The sequence below is a fragment of the Pongo pygmaeus genome, chromosome 9, assembly GCF_028885625.2.
Source record: "Pongo pygmaeus isolate AG05252 chromosome 9, NHGRI_mPonPyg2-v2.0_pri, whole genome shotgun sequence".
Classification (NCBI taxonomy): domain Eukaryota; kingdom Metazoa; phylum Chordata; class Mammalia; order Primates; family Hominidae; genus Pongo; species Pongo pygmaeus.
In genome coordinates, this window is record NC_072382.2 from 27,129,141 (window position 1) to 27,142,369 (window position 13,229).

The window sequence follows — 13,229 nt, forward strand, 5'->3', positions numbered from 1 at the left end:
GTTCTATTGGATTATATTTTCCTGGAAACTGGCTTCTCTTTGGGGTCACATTTTGGTAATCAATGTTAGTCTTGTTCAGTCAAGTTTACTAATGAAATGGATAGGACAGCACCTTTGAAGCACTGACTTGGTTAATGTGGCAATGTTTGAACTATTTTTGTATTGACTATTATTGAATTTCATAGAGGAACTTCAAATTGAAGACGTTATGGATCAGCCAGCATTCAAAGATGAAAATAAATCAATCAACACTTTTTATCACAATTATACAGTTTTAGATATTTTATTTTAGGGTTGCATTATGATTCACTTTTATATTCTAATCAAATGTCATTGATGGATATCCCTGAATACCACAGTAGCTAAACCAGCATATTCTAGTCCCTTTCCATAAGAAAATAAAATTCTCTTTACTAACTTCAATAGTTCTTTAACATCTCATTATGTACATTGTTTTTATGAAGTCAGTAAAATCATCCAATTCATCCTTCTTAGAATACAACACACTATTTAAAGTTGTCTAAACTTTTTAAGAGGTAACCATTAGGCTGCAACCATTTTTCACTTGCCAAGTAGCTAAAAAGATAGAAAAAACATAAGACATGCCCCTAAAAGCAAGACACTTAACTTCTAAAAGGTGGAGACTCAACTCAAATGAACAGTACTAAATTTAAAAAATCTAATTATCCCAACTGAGTGCTCCTGACAAATTTAAGCCCCTATGCTTCAGTATTTGTTAGTTATTTTTTATATTTAGTAAAAGCATTACCTTTGGCAAATAATAAATGCAACCAAAGTAAAAATATTGCCATAATAATAAATGGAGACATGAGATAATTAACTGGTTAATATGGATTCGCATTGCAAAACGGTAGAAAATCTTTCCACATAAAGAAATGCTTGACAGACTTGAGAATGGAACACTAGTTGTAGAACTTCTAATACAAAATGAGTGATTAGTTTTAAATCCTTGACCCAATTCAGTGTCACTTCATTTGTAAGTACATTCATTCATTTATTCGTGGAACATTTATTGTTTTTGCTATGCCAACAATAAAGATTATTAATACAAAAATAAGGGACACAGCTTTTGCCTTCAAGGAGTTAACAATATTGCAAATACAATATGATGAATTGAATGGAAGAGGTAGCACATATTATATAATCAGAGAGAAGGGAAACAGACTTGGGCTGTGTAGTTGGAAGAGGGAGAATCAGATTTGCTTTTTATATGAATAAAAGCAAACTAGATTGAGCCCTACTGGATGAATAGGAGTTACCCAGGTGGTAGAAGGTGGTATGTTGGTTTTCCCAGAACAAATACAGCAAAGTCAAGGAACAAGCAACATCATGATGATAGACGACTGCAAGTGGCTTGGTGTTTCTATAATAGAACCAAACATTCAATTTGGAGATTGCTAAAGACAAAACGAAGACAATGATTTAAGGCTTTGTATATGGCATTTTGACCCTGTTAAATTTAACTTATGGATGACGATGAAGTATTAACATTTTCTAAGTGGTTGTGTGGCATTGATATTAGATTTGAGCTTTGAATGGGTTACTAGCATGGCAGAAGAAAAAAATTTAAGGTTAAAAAGACTAGGACAGAGAGAAATCCATATTGGACATTGTTTTACTATCGTAACAGAGAGATAATTGGTGGAAGTTAAGGTCCAATTAAAAAACAATAAACCGAGTTAGCTAGACTTGTTTTCTCATTGTATGATGAGAGAAGAGAAGGAAACAAGGTTTCTTACTTTTGTTGACGAGTGGAAATAATGGAAGATCAGCAGGTAAAGGGTGATTAGAAGATAATGTTTATAGTTAGTTGTAAAAAAGTTGTTCCAGGTCAAGATTGGGAAAGGAAGTGTTGCAGGACTTTTCTGTAGTTCATCTAAAGACAGAGTTCTTGTCCATCCCACGGCCCTGAAAATGCAGGATTGCAGACGGTTTAAAGGGTGAGTAAAGCAGGGTTTTATTGGGTGAAAAGAAAAAAAGAGCCAGAGCTGGGGGAGAGGGGGTGGAAACAGGGACTCTCACAAGGCCAGAGTCCCTCCACTAGGGCACTTCCTGCCAGGTAGTTGGAATCCCAGTTTCCACACAGCAAGAGGAGGGGGCCAGGTTCAGGCTCCCCACTGCTGCAAACGTCATGAACTTCCCAGGGCTCCATCTCAGTGGGCAGGCTGGTTGGAGTTTCTTCAGGGACCCCCTCCCACGTGGCTGTCTCATTCCCTCCATTAAAGAAGTACATCTAACTGCCGTTAGATTATGGATAAGGACAAAGACCGATCTTAACAGCTTCCTGCTGACAGGGCTGCTGTTTGGGGAAACGGCAGTCCCCAGAGGCCTATTTAAGGGTTCCCAGCAAAAGGGGCCATTGTCAGAAGCTCTGGTTGCATGAGTTTGATGGCCTGAAGGCAAGAACAGACAAACCGGGTTATTAGAAAACATGTATCAAAACAAAACAAGGGGAGGAGGAAAGACAGCTCAAAAATTCTGAGGTCTTTCACCAGTTTACACAGGGAGATGGAGGCCAATAGCCTGACTGGTAAAAAAAAATTTATCCCTTTGCTAGCATGTTGGGCTTCTGGGTTCCCATCTCCTGAGCTCAATCTTAAGCCAATCAGTTTACGGTTTAGGAAATTAACTCTTTCCAGTTTGGAGGATGCAGCTGAGGGGACTGTCTCATAGTATGGAGACATAATTACCTATTAGTGAATAGAGGACCCAGGAGGAGAAAGGAATAAAAAGAAAGCATTTTTTCAAAGGAGTCCCAAGGCTTCAGAATGCATTCTAAAGGGGTACAGACTGAAGAGGAATGACTACCCATCTAGAAAGAGGGGAGCAGGTATCCCTGGTTCCCTTCAGTTCTTAGGAGATACCGGGGTATGCAAGGGAGACAAGGAAGAGTGTCCTCTTTCCCTTCTTCTGTCCTTGCATCCCTGAGTTCCAGCGACCTTGGCAGGTGCTGCCATGAGTGTTAAAGTGGCTTGCACCCATGAAGCAGGGGGGTCTAGAGAACAGGAATTATCTGCTCTCACTTAGGTCTCTTTTCCACCTACTGTCAGTAGCCTTGGAGTTCCCCAGAACTCATTTATGCCATAAATATTAATGTGGTCTTTATCCATGAAACAGGAAGCTTGGGGTTGGCTTAATCGGTGGGAATCAGCCACACTCACCTACACTGTGCCTTTTAACTTACGTTGTCATTTGCTTCTGGATCCCTCAGATCGTTTTCCTTCCTGGGCCTTTGACCTGAAGCTTGGAATTTAGTTTGGGACAAAAATGTGTCTCATGAACTCCTTATTATAAGCTGAATGGTAAGGTGAAACTGTGGAACTGTGTCCTCCTCCAATAAGGGAGAGGAAAGGATGTCTTGTGACACACCCAGATAACTGGCTGTTATAGTTATGCTTGCTAGAATTTGGGTGCATGGTGTTTTGCTTTGGTTACTCCCTTGGTCTTACTTTACCAAAAAGAAACTGCTGAGTAATAGGTATCCTATTTATTCCCATCACCTGGAAAGATTTGCAGGATAATTGCTCAGAACTAGAATACTGGTCCATATTTCTACATTACCCATCCCTTTTGTTCTTTCTGAGCTACAGCTGGAGATTGCTAGTTGGTTCACAGGAACAATCAGGGTTAGTCTAAAATGTAGGCAAAAAACTTAAAAACAACAAGTTTAGAATTTAATGACAAATATATAAGTTTTGAAGCATGATTTCTCTCCAGACCTCATGTTTGTTAGAAAACAAATTATGATAGGACTGAGTGGTTTTCTAAATAGACTTTAGTCTTATACTTGGCCTGATTATTTGCATAAAGTAGCAAGAGCAATTATTTCTACATAGGCCTTTTGGATTGGCTTTGATGGAAGTCTGTTCCACAAGGAATCTCAGATAAGACCGTTCAAAGCGGAGCCCAGCCATGGGTTTGCATTCTCAAATACCTGTGAGTTGGGTGATCCTCTCCCCTTAAGGTCCCAAGATAAACTTGGAGCCCCTGGACCTGTTAGAAAGTGATATTGTTTACTGACCACAGGTGAGGAACCCTGCATAGGGACTGTGTAGGCAAGGGTATGAGGCCAGTTTCCCCACTGGGTTTTTATTGGCTCTGCAAGTGGAGATTAACTCCTTAAAGCAAAGCATACCCTTCCAGTCAAAGCCTTGGTAAAATAACCATTTTCTCCAATTGTGCTCTGTCACAAAAGAAAAGTGGATTCTTATTGCACTGATGCAAATATTGCCATAAATTAAGAATACTCACAGAAAGTTTCCAAATTCTAGAGGAACCAGGCAGAGAGAAACAAACATGCTCCAAATTTTGTCCACAGGAGTATACCTTACTTAATTATTAAAGGCTGTAAATAGTTCAAAATAAGTTTTCTTGACTATGAAAAACAAAACAAGGATCAGCAATATTCCAAGCAAAAGTCAAAAAGATTTGCTCAGCTTCCTGAGTTCAGTCAATTTAGTTAAATCTTGTTTTGCTTGATATTCGTGAACATTTCACCTCTTTATGAGTCCTGTACATTTTCCTTTATTCCAATGTCACAATCTCCAAAGTTATCAGAAAACTGATTGTCTCAAACATGATCAGAAATTGTATCTGAGAGCACTTGTCAGGGTCTTTTTTTTTTTTTTTTTGAGACAAAGTCTCATTCTGTTGCCCAGGCTGGTGTACAGTGGTGTGATATCAGCTCACTGCAACCTCTGCCTCCTGGGTTCAAGTGGTTCTCCTGCCTCAGTCTCCTGAGTAGCTGGATTACAGGTGCGCGCCACCACGCCTGGCTAATTTTTGTATTTTTTGTAGAGATGGGATTTTACCAAGTTGGTCAGGCTGGTCTTGAACTCCTGACCTTGTGATCCACCTGCCTCGGCCTCCCAAAGTGCTGGGATTACAGGTGGGAGCCACTGCGCCCAGCCTAAGATATCAATGCTGCCAGCACCTTGGCCTTGAACTTTTAGCCTCCAGCTCTACGAGCAAATAATTTGTTGTTTAAGCCACACAGTCTGTGGTCAGAGTCTTATAGCCTATTATAAACCATTTTTTGAAAAGGATTAAAACCAAACAACAATTGTCTGTGAATAGCAAATGTCCAGGGTAGTTACAGTTAGAAATACGATTGACAAATAAGTTTGGTTATCTCCGTGGTTTACAATAATTTAACATAACAACCTTAATTATGATTGATGGCATATACTTAGACATTAGAATTTTAGAAATACTATACAGTTTGGGAACATATGTTATCATTATTCACCAAGATATAACCTAAACAAGATTGAGCATTATTTTGGCAAGACCATGTACCTAAACACGTCAAATAATCCTGTCTCCCTCTCTTCTCTGGACATTTCAGGGGCCCCCTGAAGAATTCAAAAAGCCACATGTCAGGAAAGACTTTTTTTTTTTTGAGACAGAGTCTCGCTCTGTCTCCCAGGCTGGAGTGCAGTAGCGCGATCTCGGCTTACTGCAAGCTTTTCCTCCCGGGTTCACGCCATTCTCCTGCCTCAGCCTTCTGAGCTGCTGGGACTACAGGTGCCCGCCACCATGCCCAGCTAATTTTTTGTATTTTTAGTAGAGACGGGGTTTCACCGTGTTAGCCAGGATGGTCTCATCTCCTGACCTCGTGATCCTCCCGCCTTGGCCTCCCAAAGTGCTGGGGTTACAGGCGTGAGCCACCGCGCACAGCCAGGAAAGACAATTTTGAAGCTGAAGTTTGACTTTGGAAAGGCTGTTAAATGTTATAGGTTTAAAACACTTGATATTATGAAATAGAATTCCAGATTACCGTAAGTTATTTATTTTTCCAAAATGACTCAAATTTTAAAGAAGCAAAAACCTTTTATAACCCTTTACAAATTTTGCTAAAAAGTGGATTAGCACCTTAGGAAAACCTTGTTATGCTTTTATTTCAATTCTCAATTTACAGAAAAACTATAAATACCTTTTACTGAATTTAGTCAATATGCTTACACAGCCTCTTCTGGAAGATTCATTTCCACCATTCTTCCACCACTTCTTTGAACCTTCAGCTTTTTCCTATTTTAACTGAAAACAATCCTTTTAGTTTACATTTCCATGCCTCCTTATAACCTTTTACTAAAAAACACATTTTACTGTTTTTACACACTTTGCATGTAAATCTATCTCTAGGAGTTTCCAAGAACTCCTAGCGATTTTTAACTTTAAGGTAAAACTTGGTAAGTTGCTTTAATTGTGTGCTAATTGCAGACAAGCTTTGCCTTCTTAGTTAAGTGTGGTTAGTTCCATCTGTCCCCAGGCCTTACCAATTGTGAAGCCGTCAAGTCAAATAGTTCTCAAAACCCAAAAAGCAGTTTGTAACCTTAAAATACTTAGCAAACCTTGCATGTGATCTGCATTTTACTAATAGTTTTTAGGGCTATTTTATTTCTGAAAGATTAAAGTCACAGGAACTGAAAGTTACCACAGATTTTATCTTCCCTTTAAAAAATATTAGATCCAAGTGGTTATCTTTCTTTAGGCCAAATTAATTAGAACTCTTTTGACAGACATTACGCACAGTACACACACAGACAGGCAGAAAAAAACCCAGTCGCTGGGTGGGGCGCTTTAAGAGACAGGGCTGGGGGCCAGGCGCAGTAGCTCATGCCTGTTAATCCCAGCTCTTTGGGAGGCCAAGGCTGGCATATCACCTAAGGTTAGGCGTTCAAGACCAGCCCGGCCAACATGGTGAAACCCTGTCTCTATTAAAAATATGAAAATTATCTGGGCGTGGTGGCAGGTGCCTGTAATCCCAGCTACTTGGGAGGCTGAGGCAGGAGAATTGCTTGAACCTGGGAGGTGGAGGTTGCAGTGAGCCGAGATTGTGCCACTGCATTCCAGCCTTGGCGACAGAGTGAAACTCCATCTCAGAAAAAAAAAAAGGAAAGAAAAAAGAAACAGGGCTAGGAAAACAAATATGCAGACATCTAAGCTGGGAGGGCTCATCCCCTCAGGCTGTATTGCTAAACTCAGCCTTGCCAAGCAGTTACCAGCCATGCCCTCAGGACGTAAAACAAGATGGAAGCTTGATTTCACGACAAAAACTTTGCGGAGAATACAGTGATAGTTGGGGGTTGGGGGGTGGGCGCTAGCCTAGTAAAACAACTTCTAAAAGGAAAAAAAAAGCTTTAAAAGTTAACTTGCTGACAGGGTAGCAAAGGGGAAAGAAAATAAACAGTTTAAAAATGCAACCTCTTATTCATAGGCAAGTGGTTCCTCCACCAGGGAGACAAGTTTAAGCTTAATTACTGTCTGATGGAGTTAAACCCCTTGGACAGGGAAGGGGAAGGCTGGGGCAGCCCACAGTGGCTGTGAACCAGCCAGCCAGCTGTGCAGGACCCTTGGGCCATGGGTCCCAGCCCCAGCAGGGAGCGGGGAGTGGAGGGAGCTGCTGCTTGCCAGTGGGCCCCAAAAAAGGAAGGAAAAGGCCATGAAAAGGCCAGGCAGCTACGCGAGGTGGAGGCGTGGCTTCCTCCACACTCAGAAGTCTGAAGATTAAAAGGCTGAGAAGCAACAGTGGGAAGCTTTGAGTCCCCATTTCACTCAGGGCTTCTGGAGCCTCCACTTTGCTGCAAAAATGTTGCACGACTTTTCCTTAGTTCATCTAAAGATGGGGTTCTTGTCCATCTCATGGCCATGAAAATTTAGGCTCTCAGACCAGTTTAAAGGATGAGTAAAGAAAAGTTTTACTGGGTGAAAAGGAAAAAAAAAAGAGGGAAACAGGTACTCTCTCAGAGTCCCTCCCCCAGACCACTTCCGGCCAGAGGGTTAGAATCCCAGGTTCCACACAGGAAGAGGAGGGGCCAGGCTCAGGCTCCTCCCTGCTGCAAACGTCATGACCTTCCCTAAGTTCCAGCTCAGTGGGCAAGCTGGTTGGAGTTTCTCCACTGGACCCTCTCCCACAGGCTGTTTCGGAAGGTAAAGCCAAATTTTAATTATATGGAGTTTGGATACCTATGGGAAATTCTACTAGAGTTGTCCAATAGGAAGCTTTTCTTGGCTGGTAATATTCATCTCACAGTCATCAATATAAAATTTTAGTGAAAACTAATAGAGTGGGTGAAATCACCTACTATGCAATACAGCTATTTCAGTGGGAAAAGAAAGAACTGTGAGAAATAACATTTCATAAGTTTGAAGAGGAAGAGAAAAACATTAATTAAACAGCCACTAAAGAAATATTTGTTGTTTTCACTGTAGGTAAGGCCCTATGCTAGGCCCTGAGGTTATCTCTTTAAATATGAATCCCAGGCCAGAAAGAGAAAACAAGTGATACAGATAATTAATTGCAGCTGTGTTAACTGCTCTAAGGTAAAATTGCAGGGTAAGTAAGTGATACTGCAAAGAAAGGGAATTTCTTCTAGTCTGGGAAGCTTCTTTTAAAGTAGTGGAATTAGAGAAATTAGTGGTGATTGATGTTAATTAGAAGAAGATATAGGACAAGTGAAGTTGCAGTCTCAGGAACTTAGACTTTATTCTATAGGCAGTAAGGTAGTCATGGAGAAGAAAAATAGATGTGAACCAAAATTCATATCAAAATGATTAATTTATGAGAATTCAATGAGAAATCAGTGAAGTTATAAATCTCTAGCTGGGATTGAAGAAAGAGGAAGATGCCTTAAATTAAAATAAATATATATATATATATAGCAACTTTGTATTTTCTGACCTATATCACACAAGCAGCCCACAATTAGTATGCAATAAAGAGAATTTTCTGAAGAATCACGGACTCATGATATCTACATTCGGACCGGTTTATTGTGGCTTGAAAAAATAGAAAACAAGTGCCTTTGATAAGTTTCCTAAATAGCTAACTAATGCATTTTAGGAGGTTCTTTCATCCCTTAATATAAAGTACAAATTGCGTTTAATGGAAGAACAATGAAACATGAAATTCAAAATAATTACAAAGTCCACTATGAGAATGAAGTTAGGTTATCATCTACTGAATAACTTACCAAATGATGTTACAATATCTTAGAGAAAAAGAGTACAGTTGCAGTTTTCCAATGCAGTCAGATAAGAAATATAATGAATAGAAGGAATGCAGGCTTTTATATTTGTGATTAGACCACAGAAGAGAAATTAAAGGAAAGTAGTGAATGCTGCAGTACGAATAAATAAAACCTCTGGAGACCAGATTACAAGTAACCATCTTGCTGTGAACACCAAGTCACACACAAGAAGTGAAGTAATACACCTCTGCCATCTCAGGGGCCTGTCACCCAATGTTAGGTGACATCATGTGTGTTATTAATCCAAGGCTTGGAAAGCCTTTTAAAATGCTTTGGTATTTGTTTCAAAAAGATAGTATTAAAATTGGTAAGTAATTGACCATGATTTCTAATTTTTTTTATAAAATGTTATTCACAAGCTGTCTGCTTATGCTGGCATTGCAAAACAGCAGTATATATTTATTACACAATAATACATTTATGTATTAATAAGTAGCATTTTGAAAACATTTATGGAAAGAGAGCTGGAACCTTCTGCTGGGTCGTGATGACTGGGTTTATCTTGCTTGTTGTGCAGGACAGAGAGAAACATGTTTATGCTAATCATTAAGCAATGAAAAAAAATAGAGTCATGAGCAGGTAATCTCACCTGGATCAACATAATAAATGTCAGAATTGGGTGGGGAACACAGGAAAGGCAAAAAAGAATATGATTTTGGCCGGGCACAGTGGCTCACGCCTGTAATCCCAGCACTTTGGGAGGTCGAGGCGGGTGGATCACGAGGTCCGGAGATGGAGACCATCCTGGCTAACACAGTGAAACCCCGTCTCTACTAAAAAAGTACAAAAAATTAGCCGGGTGTGGTGGTGGGCACCTGTAGTCCCAGCTACTCTGGAGGCTGAGGCAGGAGAATGATGTGAACCCGGGAGGCGGAGCTTGCAGTGAGCCAAGATTGTACCACTGCACTCCAGCCTGGGCAACAGTGCAAGACTCCGTCTCAAAAAAAAAGAAAAAATAAGAAGTTTTTCATCACACACAGAATCTTAAAATCCCAGTCTTTCAATCTGTAAGTCTAACACTAAATGGTTTGGATTCTCCATCAGTTTCTTTCTGGTTCTTTGATTGGATGTTTACTAGCACAGTATCCAGGAGGAAGACACATCATTCATTACATGCCTTCTGAGTATGTTACAATATGGAAAATTTAGTATTAGAATTTAGATAGGTTTTCTTTCTGGAGTTTATAATCTAGAGTTTCTGTATTTTGATTGGTTACTTAGAATTTGGTAAGCACCTATGCTATGTCTGTTTGTATCCAGTGAGTCAAATAGATATAGTTTTTGCTTTTACCTTTACTTGGGTCCTAAAAACATAAATGCAAACATGTTTGCCAAAAAATGTTTATAGTTTTTTATTTTATTTTATAGCTGGAAATTTTTGTTCAGCTGTCCCACGGCTATGGAAAATATTGTACTTTAAAATATTTGTGTGCTGCCTTTAAGCAAAATTTTGACAGATTCTATCTTTACACAGCCATACCTTCCTTGAATCAATCCACACCCTACTAAGTTTGCCTATTTGTCATTTTGAAACAGGAACAGCCGGGAAAGGGGTAGAACATCATCAAACCATTACATCTTTTCTAACTCCAACTATTCACCTTTTCCATTTTAAATATTTTTACTAATTTAGTAGCCACTCAGACACTAGATACAATATTTTAGCCTTTATTTTTGGGTTCCAAATTTCCATTAAAATTTTTGACTTCTTTTAAACTGCATGACTTTAATATTTTCGTGATTATATACATGTGTGGATATAAATCCATGTGTACTTCTTCCACACTTATATTCTCCTTTCTTTTGCTACTGCCCAACACACAGTTTATAAAAATTTCTTAGTGAATGTGTAGGATAATAGTTTTTCTCTTCTAGTAGTTTCATAGTTTAAAACTCCCAGTTATATGCTCTTTATTATTTATTAATTTTTCCACCTGCTTCTGACAGATTCAAAATATCAAAGTTATAATGGTACTGACTTTAAAATGACATTATTCATTAATATAATTTCCCTTTTGTTCTGAAAGAAACAGTTGTTTCTCAATATGTCATTTGTGTATCTACATCATTGGTAATAACACTTATTCATTATGATATTAATAACATTATTATAGCTAACATTTATTGAATTCTTAGCTCAGACCACGCTTAGGTTTATAAATTTGATTTTACATTCCTCAACTTTTCCGACTGTCCTCAATATTAAGACTAAGCACTATGAGAAACATAAAGAATGAGTCTGCAGATTCCACCCAAGGTAGGAAAATGAGGACCAGAGGTACATATTCTTTTATTTCCCTTCTCCAATGCCTATTCTTGAGAAATAGAAACTCTATTATACATTCTACTTACATGAAACAACCCTTTTATTAAATCCTGTTTAATAAATCTCTCTTAAAGAACTGAAAAGAGCCATTAATAAATCCATAACATAATTTCACACATCCTTTCTTAGGTTCATAAAAGAGAACATGCTCTACAAAGGTTAATCACACACACACACACACACACACACACACACACACACACACAATCTGGTCCTAAACTATTTCTGTGTCTTGGAAAATGTGTCTCAGAGTTGCAGAATCCTTTCAGTGACCTGAAATAGAGACCTTGACAATGTAGCCCTGAAAATCCATTATGAATGTAAAAGGAATAAATGTAAAAAGCAGAGTTTATAATTCTTGCAACGTTGATGCCAAGTTCTCCTCTGTTCACATATTTCTAACGATTGTCTTAGTAAACAGAGCTGAGTTAATATGTGCTCTTGGGATTTCACCTCCTGGCCTCAATCATATTTCTCCCAAGTGGTATGTTTTTTAGTGTGAAGACTCTTAGAAAATGTCTAATATGATGCAGTTTACAGAGTTTTCAGTTCACTTTTTTTCCTCTAGCTTGTGGGGGTCTTGAGAAATGGAAAAAGGAATTAACATTATTCTAAAACATAAAGGGATCTCACGTAAAGATGCAATAAATGTTAAAGTAAAATGCATGCATCACTTAGTAAATACACCAGAATCATGTTAATGCATTTAAAAGAAAACTTTTGCAAAACTTAGATGTTTTTGTTGCATGCCTTCAGGCTCCTAGTCTTTACTCATCTTTTCCCTGAAACCACTTTTTAAGAGTCAGCTTTCAAGAGGCAGAATTTCACTTTTAAACAATTTAATTAAATTAGGGGTTTGCAAACTATTAGCTGCCTACCAAAGACCACTGCTAGTAAGTAAATTTATTGGAACACAGCCATGCCCATTTGTTTATGCAGTGTCTATGGTTGCTTTAATGCTCTAATGACAGAGTTGAGTAGTTGCAACTGAGATTGTATGCTTCAAAAAGTCTAAAATAGGCTGGGCATGGCGGCTCATGCCTGTAATCCTAGCACTTTGGGAGGCCGAGGCGGGTGGATCACCTGAGTTCAGGAGTTGGAGACCAGCCTGGACAACATGGTGAAACTCCATCTCTACTGAAAATACAAAAATTAGCCAGGTGTGGTGGAGCATGCCTGTAATCTCAGCTACCTGGGAGGCTGAGGCAGGAGAATTGCTGGAACCCCGGAGGCGCAGGCTGCAGTGAGCCAAGATCGCACCACTGCACTCCAGCCTGGGCCACAGAGCAAGACTCTGTCTCAAAAAAAGAAAAAAAGTCTAAAATATTTACTGTTTGACTCTTTATAGAAAATTTGCCAACACTTTGTGTAGAAGATGGAAACTAATTAGTCTCTGCCAATTATGAGCAATTGTTAACATGGTATTAAATGATTTGTAATAGTTGGGCTTTGAAGTCCCATATCTGCATTCTTTAAGAATACCTTCCTTCAGCTGGGCACGGTGGCTCATGCCTGTAATCCCAACACTTTGGGAGGCCGAGGCAGGCAGATCACGAGATCAGGCGATCAAGACCATTCTGGGCAACATAGTGAAACCCCGTCTCTACTGAAAATACAAAAATTAGCTGGGCGTGGTGGTGCATGCCTGTAATCCCAGCTACTTGAGAGGCTGAGGCAGGAGAATTGCTTGAACCCAGAAGGTGGAGGTTGCAGTGAGCCGAGATCGCGCCATTGCACTCCAGCCTGGCGACAGAGCGAGACTCCGTCTCAGAGAAAGAAAACAAAAAAAAGGATACCTTCCCTCCACTGGCTACACTGCTTGTTTGTAATTATAAGCTAAAACAGCATGG